The 16614-nt window shown below is 50.0% G+C and overlaps 1 protein-coding gene across 2 annotated transcripts in view; it reads right to left on the bottom strand.

The window, feature by feature from the left end:
* The window catches only part of GNG7 (G protein subunit gamma 7), a 186607-nt gene that overhangs the window by 125713 nt on the left and 44280 nt on the right, over window positions 1–16614 (bottom strand). For both annotated transcript variants that reach the window (XM_077121233.1, XM_077121232.1), the window contains exon 2: window positions 12552–12617. The gene's annotated coding sequence lies outside the window, so the exon portion shown is untranslated. The remainder of the gene's footprint in view (window positions 1–12551; window positions 12618–16614) is intronic.

Here is a 16614-nt window from a genome sequence, read left to right as displayed (position 1 = left end):
ACCTGGCCCTGACCTGGCCAGACCTCAAGCACCTGTTACAGGGGTGCCCCAAGGCCTGCCAGGGATCAGACTAAAAAAATGTGGAGCTGTGCTCCGGTGGCCATGTGTCTTGAAGATAATTGTATGATGATATGGCTGTCGCAGTGTGACTGTGTGGCTGTGAGAGCCTTGTGTCTGATGCTCCTTTTGTCCACCTTATCGATGGACGAGTAAAACATATGGATTAAAAATAAACAAATAATAGGGGGAAGAAATGGTAAAATAAATTTAGTAGATTGAAATGCTGGTGATTGGTGAAGGGGAGGGATAAGGGGTATAGTATGTATGAATTTTTTTTTGTCTTCTTTTTATTGCTGTTTCTGAATTTATGCAGCTGTTCTAAGAAATATCATGATGATGACTATACAACTATGTGATGATAGTGTGAGTTATTTATTATATAACAAGAACGGAATGATCATATGATAAGAATGTTTGTGTTTGTATGTGGTTATGTGTCATAAATAAAAAAATTAATTAAAAAAGTAAGGGAGGGGTAAGGGGTATGATATGCATGAATTTTTTTCTGTTGTCTTTTATTTCTTTTTCTGAATAGAGGAAAATGTTCTAAGAAATGATCATGATGATGAATATGCAACTGAGATGATATTGTGAATTACTGTTATTGTATGTAGAACAGAATGATCATATGTTTAAGAATGTTTGTGTTTCTTTGTTGTCATTTTTTTTAATTTAAAAATTAATAAAAAAAATTTTTTTAAAAGAATGAGGCAGGAGGCAGGGAAATAAAGATACTGAGGACCCATGTACCCAGAGTCCATCAGTCTGGTGGATTACAAGAGCCGAGAGAGGGCCCCTCTGCCCACCCCCAGTGAGCCCCTCCGCAGTCTGCACCTGCAGCTCCTCTCTCCCCCAGCCCCCTACCTCCCGGCTGTATGTGGCCATCACCCGATGGAGACTGCGATTCCGTGAGTCTCCCGGGACTGTACTTGTGTATGACGCGCCACTCAGTCCAGGCTGGCTGGTGCCGCGGTTGCTTAGCAACAGGTACGCGGGCCGAGATGGGACCACGGCGCGCACAGCCAGCTTCGGGAGGGCGTCATTCTGCGGTCTAGCCACCCCCACCCACTGGCCCCCCGCTTGGCCAGCCAGCACGACCCACTGAACTGCCCCGGATCTCGGCTTCACACCGGGAAAGCCACGTGGTGGCAACGGCCTGCCTGAGTTCAGATGAAATGAAATGACACCTGCGAGGCAGGACCAGAGAAGGGTTGTTTGTTTCCTGCAGCCCAGGTGGAGGGGGAGGGGGCTTGGGGGGTGGGGGGGCAAAGGATCAGATCCACAGGACTAACACAAAAGAGACAAGGAAGATGGTGCTCGGATTCACTCTGTGAAAAACTGTGACGATCACAAACTGAGTGTGTGTGTGTGTTTGTGTATGTGTGGGGGGGATGAATTCCAGAATCACCAGAATCATCCGGGTTTACACCAACTTAACGAGAATTTATTCTGGGGTGTGGTGTATGCAGGGACCAACCTCGATTTTTTTCCCAAGCGCTTAATGCAAGCCTTCCCATTAGGTACCTCTGACATAGGGGTTTGAATCATTTTCTGGGGTGGGGGTGTCCTGGGCACTGGGGGGTGTTGAGCGGCATCCCTGGGTTCCCCCATTTGATGCCAGCACCAACTCCCCCTTCCCCGGGAGTGATACCCAAAAATGCCACCAGACATCTCCCCAGGCTCCTGCAGGTAGAAGTGCCCCCGCTGGGATCCTGTGCCTGCACCCCACAAGTCTCGTCTGCAGCACAAGCAGCCTCAGCCTGCAGACAGAGGGTCCCGGGGACCGTGGGCTGCAACGGCGGCCTCCCTCGCCAGTCTCAGCGTGGCCACCCCATCACTGCAGGTGAACCATGTTTGTCTGGGTGAGGAAGCCTGCAGCAGGGGCCCATGACCTTTCGCCAGCAGCACATTTGAAGGTTTTGACTGTATATCTTGGCAGTTCTTTTGGGAGAACAATGTGTCCATGGAAAGAGTTGATAATGGTGTGAATTTCAACATGCCTCGGGTGGATTGGAAGCTGGTGACAGTCAAAAGCAGTCAAAAAAAAAAAAAAGAAAAGAAATATATTCTCATTTGCAAGCTGGGGCTGGAGTTTGCTCCCAACACAGGGGCGGGTGTCCAGATAAAAGGAGCCACTGGAGCTTCCAGCAGCGGCCAGCGCCACACCCAGGAAGAACTAGGAGCTATTGGGAAAATGCGGTCTGCTGTGCAGAGGCCGCAGAGATCTGTGACCACTCCATGCAGCGAGAAAGAAGGCTGGAGAAACTCTTGATCTCGATCTGGGTTTCCCACAGCGCCGCTGACATGGGGCTGGATCGTTCTCTGGGGTGCGGGTGTCCTGGGCACTGGGGGGTGCTGAGCAGCCTCCCTGGGCTCCCCACACTTGATACCAGCAGCTTCCCCTCTCCCAAGTTATGACAGCCACACATATCCCTAGACATTTCCCCATGTCCTCTGGGGGCAAAATGGCCCCCAGTTGACAACCATCCATTTAACCCAACGTAAGCAAAACCACATTTGGACTTGTGGCACTGGCCCCATTTCAAGGGCTCAGTGGCCGCGGGCGGCCAGTGGCTGCTTTAGTTGACTGCAGTTCTGGACGTGGCTTTCAGCTCAACCGACTGATGGCAGATCCGAGAAGAGAGCAGGTGCCGAGCGGCCAGAGGCCAGGGCGCAGACCCGTGCCTGGGTCACTCCTGCAGCCAGCAGCCAGCATCTCAACTTGGTTCTGGCTTGCCCAGAGCTCCAAGCCCAGGGGAGGAGGCCCAAGTGCAAACAAACACATACAGTGTGAGAGGAACCAGTAACTCAGGGTTCCCAACTGGAGGTGACTCTGCCCCCAGGGACACTGGGCAACATCTGGGGACATTTGTGGTTGTCATGACTGGTGTGTGTGGGGGGTGTACTCCTGGCATCTCAGGGGTGGAGCCCAGGGATACTGCTTAATACCCCCCAGTACCCCAGGGGGTCCCTGCCAGAGAGAACAATCCAGACCTGATGTTAATGATGCTGGGGGGTGAGAAATTCTGCCTTAATTGTAAAAAATTTTTTGAGTCGAACTCCTAGTTCACGGTCCACATCAAAACAAATGCCCCATGAGTGAGATGGTATAAAACAGGATGGCCCTCCAGCTTCTGGAATTCGCCTTCTCCCCCCTCCCCAACTCAGTGTGTGTATTTAAAGGTGTACAGCCTCCTACGATATTAACAGGTTGGATAATTATGGGATGCAGAGACTCTTGGGGGGGTCAATGAAATTCTCCACTTCCCAGAGGACACTGGGTGATGTCTGGAGACATTCGTGGTTGCCACGATGAGAGAAGGGGATGTAGCTGGCATCGAGTGGGGGGAGCCTAAGGAGGCTGCTCAGCAGACCCCAGTGCCCAGGACGGCCCCCACCCAGAGAACGCTCCAGCTGTGCAGTGTGGGAATCCCTGCAGCTTGTCTACAAATTCTCGCTAGAACGTCAGCTCCTTGTGGGCCAGGGATTGTGTCCGTTCTGGCTCCTGCCCTGTCCCCTGAGCCTGGCACTTTGAGAACGTTTCCCTGTCCTGGGCTCCTTGCTTGGTGCCAAGGCCACCAGACCATCCCCGCCAGGATGGAGCAATGGTGAGGATGCAGGGAATTACACGTGCCACCATGAGCAGGAGTGGACGGTGCCTGGGGTCTGTGAGCTGAGCTCCCTCCAGCAGGTCAGAGGGGGCCCTGGAAGGAGGTGCCACTGAGGGTGAGTTCAGAAGAGGAGCTGGGTGGGCCTGTCTGGGGGATGCCCTGGGAACCCAAGACGAGGAGATGGGGGTAGCCAAACTCAGAGGAGGGGTGGGGATGGAAACTAAGAGATGGCTCCAGGCAAGTCAAGGAGGGAAAAGCCCAGGAACACAACCATAGCCAGTAGGGGTGGGGGAGCTCAGATTTGGGGGGACTCGTGTGCCAGGGAGACAGGGTTCAAGGCTAGGGTCTGCCGACTTCCAGTTGCGGGACCCAGGCACCCCTCTGCTGAGACCCCCCCATCTCTTTGTCTGGGGCAGGGGCAGCAAATTGCTGGCCCAGTGGACCCTCCAACACTGGTGGCGGCACTGGGGCAGGAGCCCCCATCTGAAGCTGACTGCTGTCACTTGGCTGGAGGTGGCAGCCCCGGGTGGTCTCTGAGCCCAGAGGTTGGGGTATGAGCGGAAGCAGAGGGGTGATGTGCCCCTTTGCTTGGCTTCTGACCCAGCTTCTCTTCTGTGCAGGGGGCTGGTGGCTTCCTGGGCAGGCTCTGACCTGGTGATTTGAGTCCAAGCCCGAGAGCAGGGAGTGTTTGGCGGAGGGGGGGCTGATGGCTCCCCAACTTCCTTGAGGTCACTCCAGGAGAGCAGAGCCCGTGCCTTCTGCCCCCTCCTAAATCCAACGCAAGGGGTCCCCAGGGGTGGGTGACCAGCTCTGCCCAAGAAAAGGGACTCTCAGGGCTGAGCCAGGAATGCCCCAGGCAAATGAGGACACCGAGGGGGTTGGCTGAAGACCTTGGGGGAGGGGGCCACCCGTGCCCACCCCCACCTCCCTCTCGCCTGCCTGCCCAGCCAGAGGTTCTGTGAGCTTCCTGTGCCCCCTGGTGGCAGCCATGGGGAACCGCCACACTCCAGCACAGTTTCCTCCACGGTCGCACGTGCCAGGAGCCACCTGCATCTTGTCCCCTTGCCATTTTCTAGCCCTAGGGTTTGCAGAAAACTGGAGCGGTGGGCGTGGCTCTCGCTCGGCCACAGGTCAGCTGACATGGGGCTGGGTCATTCTCTGGGGTGGGGGTGTCCTGGGCACTGTGGGGTGATGAGTAGCCTCCTTGGGGTTCCCCCATTTCAATGTCAGGAGCAGCCCCAAGTCGTGACACCCCAAAATGTCCTCAGACAGCACCAGTGTCCCCTGGGCGGGATCCACTAGCACAGTTAAATTCCACGGTTCAAAGGTTTAAGTATAAACATGCAACCTGAACAAAATAACGGGTGCATATATTTTTTTGTAACCTTGAAATCTGGAAGAACACCACCCAAGGAACAAAGACTGATGTTCACAAAAGGTTTAAAATTCTCTATGGCAAAATCCTCCCAATAAACGACATCAAACGGCGTGACCAGAAAGGTATTTGCAGCGCTTGTCATCACGAGCGCTGCATCTTTAAAGGGCTCAAACATATCAATGAGAGAGAGGGAGCCCCAGCAGAAAGGTCAGCAAGGAAGACACCCCAAGCAATTCACATCAACAGCCAAGAGGAATTGTAGAGTTCAGCAGCCACTGAGGAGACCCAAACCAAACGGCAGTGAAAACTGTCCTTGCAGCTCAGATTGGCAAAGGGTTAATGACTAGTTGGATGGATGGTGGGGAAGTGGGCACCGTGGGCGGGAATTTGAAATGGATGCACGCACGCACACACACAAGGCAATCCTACTAACAGGAATGTACCCCAGTGGCTAACTGTGCAGTGGTACATAAAAATGCTAGGGCATTTGTTCCACAGTGCAGGACAAAAAAAAAAGAAAGAAAGAAAAGAAAAGAAAAAGGGAAACACCTTAAAAGCCCACCAATACAAAACCAGTTAAATAAATTATAAAATTTTTTTTTAATTATAAAACCCTTGGAAACAGGAATGCTGAGTAAGCGTTGAATGATGACCCAAAGCTGGGTTTATTGATCAGGAGAGATGCCTATGAAGCAAAATGAGCACAATGAAGAGCAAAATCCACATTATTGGGACATATGAGAAATTGGAGTATGGACTGCAGGCTCTACATCAGTGCTGAATTTCCTGAACTTGATAACTGCACTCACGGCGGTAACACGAGTGAATGTCCTTGTTCTTAGGAAACGTACAGGGAAGTGTTAGGTGTTTGGGGAGATGAGTGTACAACCTATACCCAAGTGCTCAGAAAACAGAGAGACAGCAGATAGATGGAAGCGTGGGTGGCTGGACCACGGATGGATGGATGGGTGGGTGGATAGACAGACAGATGGGGCATGGCCATGGATGGAGGGATAAGTATAGGTAAATAGGAGGTAGCTAACTAGTTAGATAGATAGAAGAGTGGATGGATCACAGATAGATAGAGAGAGAGAGAGAAGGAGAGAGGGAGGAAAGGAAAGAAGAAAGAAAGGCGGGTGAGTGGATAGAGAGATAGACAAATGGATGGATAAAGCAAATGTACCAAATGTTAAAACTGGCACATCTGCATATCTGGGGGGATGAGGGTATGTTGGGTTTCTCTGTATGGATTTTGTATTATTTTTGCAAAAACCATCTTATAATTTTGAATTTATTCCAAAATCAAAAGTTTAAGATAAATGATCTCTTTAAAAGAATAAAAGGTTACTCATCTAAAATCACAGGCGTGTGTGCGTGTGTGAATGTAATATTACCACAAGAAGATTCTGGAGAATACTGCCCGAGGCGTTACCCACACTTTCTGCGTTTTAAGTTTTCTTTTTGGAAAAAGTATGTCTGACTTTGAGGAAAATGGATGACTGAGAGTCTCTCGTGTGGGACATGCATACACACGTCCGGCTGCACCTCTGTCTGTCCATCTGACAGCCAGCAGCTCTCCAAACTCAGGTTCTCATGGGCAACTATGCCCGACACGGTCCATCTCCTTTGGAGCAAGGCCAAGCATCAATGAGCAGGATACAGGCTGGGTCTCGGACCCCAACATGCCGCTGCCCTGCTCCTTCGCCTTGGGAGACAGCCTTTCTCCCCCAGGTCTTCCCAATTCGTCCACCAAACCCAGGCTCTCCCTGCCCAGCCCCACTCATCCAGCTGAATCCCGCCTGTGCTCAAAGACCCAGAGGGAAGACAGAGGGGCCGGGAGAACTGAAAAGCCACCCCTGGGCCCCACGGCATCCCCTTAGGAGCCATCATATAGCCTCGATGTCGTCTCTTCCCCATCAGAATGCGCTCCCCCCCCCCCCAAGAGCAGGACCCAGTGCTTTGAACGTTCTATCTCCAGGGCTGAGTGCACAGAGAGCTTCAGCAGATATCAGCCATGTGGATGGACGGACAGATGGATGGACGGAGAGAGAGATGGATGCCGATGCTTATGGCTGATGCAGAACGAATCTCCACTTTGGGAAGGAGTCAGCCAAGAAGAGGGGAGTCCGGGGGTCCCCCCCAGTGCTGTGATTCGAGAACCACATCACCGGGAAGAAATGACCGAGGACAGAGGTCGGCAGACTTTTCTTTAAAAGGCCAGAAAGTCGATATTTTGGGGCCATGCATTCTCTGCTTTGACTGCTCAATTCTGCTGCTTTCACCCAAAAGTGGCCTCAGACAATGCATCAGTTCATGGCTGTGCCAATAAAGCTTTATTGGTGGACACCAAAATGTTAAGTTACTATTTCCACATGCCATGAAATATCATGTTTCTTCTGCCATTTTTTCCCCACTATTAAAAAATATTAAAATCACTCTTAGTTCCCGGGCTATGCAAACACAGGTGGAGGGCAGACGTGGCCAGGGGGGAGCGGCTTGGCAACCCTGGAGCTAGACCAAGAAGTGACAGGAGGAAATGGGCTGTCCATGTTCCAAGTCCAGGACTAAGGGGGCCGGCTGGCCAGCCCAGGCTACTCACGACTTCTGCAGACAGAAGTTTGAACTACACCCTTAAACAGTAGCAGAGGTAGTGCTTGTGACGAAGGTAGGCTGTAACCAAGCCCACTTCTGCAATATTTGGAACCGGCCACCCTCCCCAGACCATTGACCTATCGGGGCACAAAACCAAACCTCAAACTGACCTCACCGGGAGCTGTCATCTCCATCAGAGGTGAAAAGGCTTCCGGCCAAGCTGTGGTCTGTAAGATGACCTACCTGAGAAAGCCAAGAGGATGGAACGAAGGGGAGAGAACCCTGGAGGAAAGTGCGGGGGTACGCGCAGCTGCCGGCACCCCTGCTACACCACGCCCCCCAGTCGGAACTTTCTCTCTCCCTGAGATCTTGGGGACATGGGAGACTGTGCAAGGGAGCGGGTCAGTTTAACCTGCCCCTCCGGCAATTCCCCCTACTGCGGCAGACAGAATGGTAGCTCCCCAGAAATGTCCTGACCTAACCCCAGACCCTGCGAACGTGTCCCCCTTACACGGCAAAAGGGTCTTGGCCAACGAGATGAAATGAAGGTCCTGGAGATGGGGAGATGGTGGTGAGTTAATGGGTAGACCCACTGTCAGCAGAAAGAGGTAGGAAGGTCAGTGGGAGGGAGAGTGGAAGATGAGCTGCTCCACTGCTGGGTTGGCAGAGGAAGGAGGGGACCACCAGCCCAGGCATGCAGGTGGCCTCTAGAAACCCGAAGAAGCAAGGAAAGAATTCTCCCCAAGAGCCTCCGGAAGGAACCAGCTCTGTCAACTCCTGTGAGACCCATTATGGACTCCTGGTCTCTTGAATTGTAAGAAAAGACATCTGACTTGCTGTAAGCCACTGCGTTTGCGGAAACTGGTAACAGCAGTGGCATGAAATCCACACACCCATTGCTCTTCAATACAAGACTCTAGAAGCTCTACCCACACCCCACACCCCAACGGACAGACGTGCCAGGCAGAGAACTGTTCTCATGACCCGCGCCATGCGACATTCGCAACTGTCATGGATTGCTGGGGATGACAATCCTTTCCAAGAGGCCCTGTGGGAGACCAGAAATCATCGGCCTCTCCCAAGGCAGAAGCTGCTCAACTGAACCCTTAAAAACACTCAGCATAGGGTGGTGCGACAGTGGCTCGGGGGTAGAGTTCTCGCCTGCCATGCCAGAGACCTGGGTTCGTTTCCCAGTGCCTGCCCATGTGGGAAAAAAAAAAAAAAAACTCAGCAAAGTCCATCGGTTGGTGCTTGGACGTTTGATTTTTGCGCTATTGGACCAAAAGGGTGATGGCACTGCCAGGACAGAGGTTGTGAAATTTTTGATGAAGCTGAGTTGTGGGATTGTAACAACTGAATTGAAGAATGGAGCACAGCCCGTGGAACCATCACTGGTGTGGACGTTGGCTGTGAAGACGACCCTGAAGGTCAGAGAACTGCACAGCTGGAAACACTGAGTACTGGAGGAAACGATAGTCGACACTTTATTCTGTCAGGCAGCCTGCCTCTGGACGGACTACTTATGGAGGCTGAACTTCAGCTTCGGTGAAATCCAAGAAGAGGGAAAATGAGGCAAGAGGAGGAAGAGGCCAAGGTAGAGGAAGAGGGGGTCCCAGGCACCGATGTCACTCACGATCAGTGTTTCAAAGCACTAAGTGATTTGGCCTTTCTTTTTGCTGTGCAGCTTTTGTTTGTTTACGTCAGTTTTAAATAAACTTAAATATGGTACCACATTGTCTACTGACTATCAAATCAAAGCTTTAGTAGTCTCATATATATATATATATATATATATATATATATATATATATATATGCATGATATTAACACAGTTAAGAGCTAAGCATAAAAGGAGAGGCTAAGCTTACTTATAATTAAGCCTAAGAGTCACCTCCAGAGAGCCTGTTTTGTTGCTCAGATGTGGCCTCTCTCTCTCTAAGCCAACTCAGTAGGTGAACTCACTGCCCTCCCCCTACATGGGACATGACTCCCAGGGGTGTAGTCTCCCTGGAAACATGGGACAGGACTCCTGGGATGAGCTGGGACCTGGCACCAAGAGGTTGAGAAAGCCTTCTTGACCAAAAGAGAGACGAGAAAAATGAGTCAAAATAAAGTTTCAGTGGCTGAGAGATTTCAAACAGAGTCGAGAGGTTATCCTGGAGGTTATTCTCATGTATTATATAGAAACCCCTTTTAAGTTTATGGTATATTGGAGTGACTGGAGGGAAGTACCTGAAACTGTTGAACTGCGTTCCAGGAGCCTTGATTCTTGAAGATGATTGTATAATGATGTAGGTTTTACAATGTAACCACGTGATTACAAAAACCTTGTGTCTGATGCTCCTTTTATCCAGGATATGCATATGAGTAAAAAAATATGGATAGAAAAATAAATACATAATGGGGGGGGCAAAGGTTAAAATAAATTGGGTAGACGGAAATACTAGCAGTCAATGAGAGGGAGGGGTAATGTATGAAGTTTTTTCTTTTTTCTTTTTATTTCTTTTTCTGGAGTGATGCAAATGTTCTAAAAAATGATCATGGTGATGAATATACAGCTATGTGATGATATTGTGAGCCCCGATGGCACACCATGCATAGAATGCATGTGTGTGAAGATTTGTCAATAAAAATATGTTTTGAAAAAGCAGTATATAGTGGCAGCTCATTTTGATGTTTAAATACTGTGTAACGTTAAAGATTTTAACTGTATGTTTTCTTTTGAGGGTTTTAATGTCTAAGATTTGGCAATGTGATAGCAGTCTAATAAATTGTTGAAACAAAAGAATAAACTGTAGATATTTACAAAAAAAAAAAAAAAATCAGCACCAAACCTGTGTCTCACCCCAGCTAGTGCCTGAGGCTTTATGTCTTAAGGCCTCTTCTAGCCCCATCTCTCCACCCATCCCTGATTTCTAGTTTACCCTCTGCTTCATCCTTCAGTTGACCTCATTATTTTCTTTTAATAGCTTCACTGGGGAATCTGACTTACCGCAAGATTCACCCAGTTTTAAATGCCTGCATTTCCACGAGTTTCAGTAAATTTATACAATGCTGCAATGGTCTCACTGTAACGGAACGCTTTCATGAACCCCAAAAGCTGCCCCACTCCCACCCCTGGTCCCGGGGAACCCGTGATCTGTTGGGATAAAGTTTTATCTTTTCTGGACATTTCAAATAAATGGAATCATACAACAGGTAGTCTTTTAGGTCTGGCCTCTTTCCTAACTAACTATTTCTAATGTAGATACACATATACACATATACATACACACAGAGACACATGTATATTTGTGTACATACATACAGCATTATTTAGGTTTCATTTACACATCATACAGTTTATCCATACAAAGCACGCAATTTGGCGATTTGTAATACACCCGCAGAATTGTGCCACCCTCACCATATCTAATTGCAGAACATTTTCATCACCCCAAAAAGGAACCCTGAACCCATCAGCAGTCACTCCCTATCCCCCTCCTCCAACCCCTGGCAACCTCTGATCTACTTCCTGTCACTGTGAATCTGCCTGTTGTAGACATTTCATACAAAGAGAATCATCCAGTCTTCGTCCTTTGGTGTCTGGCTTCTTTCACTCAACATGATGTCTTCAGGGTTCATTCATTTTGTAGTATGTATCAGAACTTCATCCCTTTTCACAGCTGAATAATATTCCAGTGTATAGTTAGACCACATTTTATTTATCCATTCATCAGCTGATGAACATGTGGGTCATTTCACTTATCTTTATATACATATATATTCTTTAATTTTTAAATAAGTCTGTTTTCAAGTGAGTTCTCACCACTCAGCTATCATCTGTGGTTTTTAAGTACCCGCAAGGACACTGATGGCTAAAACAGCTTCTTACCACTTAAACAATGTCGACACAGGATGAGACTAAAACGACTTCTACTGGGCTTAACTAAAGGATACTTTAAACTTTACCATGGTATCTCCTGCACATCATAAAATTCATCGCTCGATGTGTACAATTCAGCGATTTTTAGTAAATTCACCAAGTTGTGCAACCATCACCCCAACCCAGTTTTAGGACATTCTTCCATCACCCCAATAAGATTTTCCATGCCCATTAGCAGGTCACACCCCTGCCTTCCCCACCCTCCAGCCATGGCAACAACAAACCAACCTTCTGTCCTACAAACGACCTTCTCTAGATATTTCGCACAAATGGAATCATACAGTGGGTCATCTTCAGGGCCCAGCTTCTTTACTAAATTATTTTTAAATTATGTCATCTTGCTATACCTCTAAAGTCACTCAAAATCCATTTTGGACTAAGACCAGGAACGAACAAACAGATAGGGGTGAAGAGGGCAGGATCTGAGCCTCAGCTTTGCTGCTAACTTGCTAAAGAAGAATCTTCCCAAGGCCACTGGAATGTTTCCCCAATCCCCCCCTGCCAAGGCGGATGGCGAGCTTCAAGCATTTATCACATCCATCAACTTAGTTCTATCTGTGGTTACGGGTACCGGTAGGTCACCCTCCAGGTGACGGGAAAGACTAGCAGAGAGGGGTACAGACCCTCATAGAGATTCTTTATGATGATGCTCAGACAACTGCGGATATACTCCTTCTGTCCTGACCGTGACCTGGGCTCACCAGGACTGGCCCCACCACACCAAGAGTGGGAAACACCTCCGGGAGCCCAAGGGTGGGAGCCATGGGTCCTCGGCCCTTCCCAGACCCGGCTGCTCGCTGCACTTTCAGCAAATATGACGAACTCTGGGCAACGGAGCAGCCCAAGGCTGTGGGCATCCAGGGGTGCAGGTGAGAATGCCCGCCTCAATGTTAAATCGATTTTTCATTCTCACCAGCTCGAAAACGCCAACCCAACGCCGTGTGAACATGAAGGCGGAAAAAAAGAAAGACTGCATGACACTAACCTGTGCACGTTGCCTGGCCCGCTGTCTTCGGTTCCAATGTTCAGACACCAAACCAACTTTTGCTCCCTAGAAGAGAAAAGTAAAGACTGGGTTTAGCACCCCTCGGTCGGACGTGCTGGGTGTGAGTTTATCAGTTAGTGCTTAAAAGAGGCATGCATTTGTTATAGGGCAACAATAAAAGCCACCTGGTGAACTTGTGCAGTAACGTCTGTTGTGGCATTATTTACAATCAAAAGGTGGAAGCAGCCCCAAGCTGTTCATCCACGGATGAATGGGGAAACAAAATATGGCCACACAGACAATGGGATATCATTCAGCCGTATAAAGGAATGAAGTACTGATACAGTCAACAACATGGGTGAAACCTGAAGACATCATGTTCGGTGAAAGAAGACAGACACAAAAGGTCACATATTGTCTGATTCCACCGGTGTGAAATGCCCAGATTAGGCAAATCTATACAGACAGAAAGTGGTCTATTGGCGGCCAGGGGCTGGGAAAGGGAGAATGGGGGTGCTAAAAAAATTTGAGTAATGGATGGTGTTGATGGTAGCACAACACAATAAATGCTACTAATGCGCTGAATTGTACTTAAAATGGGTAAAATGGGAAATAATATGTTATATGCATGTGACTATAATTTAAAAAAATCATTTTGTGAGTCTTGAGTTTTTATAGTTACTCTGAAAAACGTTGGGACAACACACAGAGGATGCATCGACATGCAGACAGGTTACATTTGAAGGAGGCAATTTGTTAAACAGATTTACTGGAGATTTGGGGCCTTTTCTCTGATGAATTTTCCATGTGTTTTAAACTAAATTAAACGAAAGGATCTGGCATTTGTATAACTTTGTTTATAAAATGTTTGTTTGCCTAATCATTTGACCTTCACAATCCTCCTGGAGGGTGAAGAGAAAGGAGTTACCAACCCCCTACTCCCTTTATCCTGGTTTGCCCGGCACGTCCCCAGTTTTAGCACTGAAAGTCCCGTGTCCCGGGAACCCCTCGGTTTTAGGCAAGCAAAGCCTGTTGCTTGTGCAGAAGAATAACTCACCAGCAGGCCCGACTGCTGTCCCCACCAGAACCTGCTTTGTGGTCAGCCCTTGGCTGCATCTGGGAACCCAGATTCCGGAGGGTTCCGCCCCATGGCCCATAAGGGGGCTCCCTGCACCTCGCCTGTCTGTGCAAACAACGTGCTTTAAGCTGACTGGACACCTGTTGTCCTCCCGGGGTCTGGATCTGGGTCCCTGCCAGGCAGAGATGCCCACGGGACCACACCCAATAAAAAGCCCAGATGCTGGGTCTCCAAGGAGTGCCCCTGGGAGATGGTATCTCCCACGTGCTGTCCCTACATGCTGCTGGGGGAACTGACCCCTTCCGGTGCGACTGTGCAGAGAGAGGATTCCAGAAGCTTCTGCCTGTCTCCCCTGGACCCAGCCCCACGGCTGTCCCCTCTTCTGATTGTGCTCCAGGTCCCTCTGCTGTGATGAACCACGGCCGCGAGGACAACTATCTGCCGAGCCTGGGGGTCCTCCCAGAGAATCCCCAAACCTTGGGGACCCCTGGCCCTCCCTGGCTATCTGGCCATTTGGACTGGACCCCTCGGGCAGTGGCAGCTGGCCGGATCCACCTCGAGGACCCAGTCCCTCCTGCCTTGTCCCCAGTGAGCAGGACTTTTGGGCCCCCCTGGACGGAGCTGGACACTGACGCCTCACTGTCCTGGAGCATCTGCACTGCAGCCACAAGCCCGTCTTGGTATATTTGGTCCCCAAAGTACACCCAGAGCTCAGGAGGTTCCAGGTATCTCACTTCACGCTGAAGCCCAGGGGAAAGCGACCATCCACATCACCACGCCAGGCCCCCAGCCCACCAGGGAGCCCGCCCTGCAGCCTGCGCTGAGACACTGCTTGCCAGTCTCCCACTCTCCAGCCCAGGACAGCCCACGGAGAGGCGGCTGTAGGTAAGCATGTGCTGCATGTACCCCACGACAGCAGCCGTCCCAATTCCCAGGGTTGACACCCTCAGACCATTCCCTCCCCACCGGCATGGGCAGGACCTGTGACCCGCTTTGAACCAGTGAACACGGCAAAGGTGACACGTGCACATGGTGACGTGGCATCAGATCCTAAGGCTCGCCTCCCTTGTCGGCTCTGGCAGAGCTGGTGGCCTTGCTGGGGAGGCCCAGGTGGCCAGGCGGAGGGTGGCCACCAGCCCCAGACCTTTACAGCGGCAAGGAAAGGAACTCTGTCTGCAACTGCAATGAGCTTTGAAGCAGGTCCTTCCCCAGTCGAGCCTCCAAATGAGAACTCTGCGCTGGTCCACAGCTTAGCTGCAGCCCTTGGAACCTGGGCAGACAACTCAGTGAAACCAAGCCCAGACTCCTGACCCACTAAATAAACACATGCGCTGCTTTAAGTTCCAAGTGTGTACTTACTTGCTGTGCAGCAATGGCTGAGCAATGTGGCTGAGCAATGTGGCCAACAGCACCAGTGAAAGGACTGGCCTTTTAAGCAGACACACTTGGAAAAACAAAAATCAGCCAGTGCTCCCCAAAAACCTCCCAAGGCATTTTGCGTGATAACTGGCACTCTGGGAGGGCAGACCTCGTTTCTTCCTTTGGCTCGCTCACTCATCAGGTATCTATAAACCATCCTCTGGATTTCAGGAATGAGCCAGTGCCTGAGTTTTGTCCGGCTGCTGTAACAACTGACCACAAAAATAAGTTTGTTATCTCACAGTTTGGGGATCAGAATTCTGAAATGAGTCTGACGCGGAGGGGGGTGCTAAAATCCGGGTGTCATGGGGCTGGTTCCTTCCAGAGGCTTCAGGGAGACTCTTCTTGCCTTTTCCAGCACCTAGAGGGGCCCCATGTATCTTTTCTCAAGGCCCCTCTGTCCTACCCCTGCCTCTGTCGTCAAGTCTCCTTCTCTGGCTCTGACACCCACCCCCGTCCCCTTCTTATGAGGACCCTGTGATGACAATGGGGTCCCGCCCCCCAAGAGTTCAGGAGAACCTCCCCATCTCATGCCCCTCAACTTAATCCCATCCACAAAGTCCACCTGAGGTGCCACCTCCACAGCTCCAGGGGGCAGGACGTGGATGTCTCAAGGGAACCATCTTGCTGACCACAGCTCATAATTACAACCCTCTCTGTCTTTGGAGTGCTCGGTCTTACCACCTGACTCCAGCCTTGGTATTGAACACACCCTACAGACAGGCCTGTGGGTGGAAGGAGAGGCAGGGAGAGGCAGGGAGGAGGGGAGCAGGGGCAGAAGGAAGTCGATTCATATGGAGACAAGATGTGGAGGCTGCAGAGATGTAGGGAGAGGGCGGCTGGGATGTTTTGCCCCTTGACCTCTGTGCTCCGATGCTCTCATCCGTAAGAGGGGATAGCCATATGTGTTGGTGTGCTCACGGGGACGAGCCAAGGCAGAGCGCCTGCCACTGTTCTTGGCACACGGCTGCTCCTCCCCCCCCCCATATTCTATTATTATTTTATTTATTTATTTATTTATTTTGCATGGGCAGGCTCTAGGAATCAAACCCAGGTCTCTAGCATGGCAGGCAAGAACTCTGCCACTGAGCCACAATTGTCCATCCTCTATTATTTTTATTTAAAAAAAAAAAAAAGCTATATTGAGGTATAATTTACTTAACATAAATCCACCCCCTTTTAAGTTTATGATGCAGTGAGTTTAAGTCAACCTGTCTGGAGCCTTCCTGTTGTGTCCAAGATCCCCGGGCCCATTCATGGTAAATCCGCGTTTCCTCCCTGCCCTGAACCAACAGTCTGCCTCCTGTCTCTGCAGATGTGCCTCTTCTGGACATTTCATATCAATGGGAGCATATAACATCTAGCCTTTTGGGTAAGGCTTCTTTCACCAAGCAGCGCGTCTGCAAGGTCCATCCGTGTTGTAGCTCCAACCAGAACTTTGGTCCTTTTCGTAGCTGTGTAATATTCTATTGTCTGGGTGGATCCCAGTCTGTCCATCCATCATCTGTGTGAGGACAGGTGGACTGTTTCCACACTCTGGCTACTGTGAGTGGCACTGCCAGGTAT

Source organism: Tamandua tetradactyla, chromosome 11 (assembly GCF_023851605.1).
Source record: "Tamandua tetradactyla isolate mTamTet1 chromosome 11, mTamTet1.pri, whole genome shotgun sequence".
Classification (NCBI taxonomy): Eukaryota; Metazoa; Chordata; class Mammalia; order Pilosa; family Myrmecophagidae; genus Tamandua; species Tamandua tetradactyla.
Note: the sequence above shows the minus strand (reverse complement) of the source record. Positions and strands in the feature narration are given on the sequence as shown.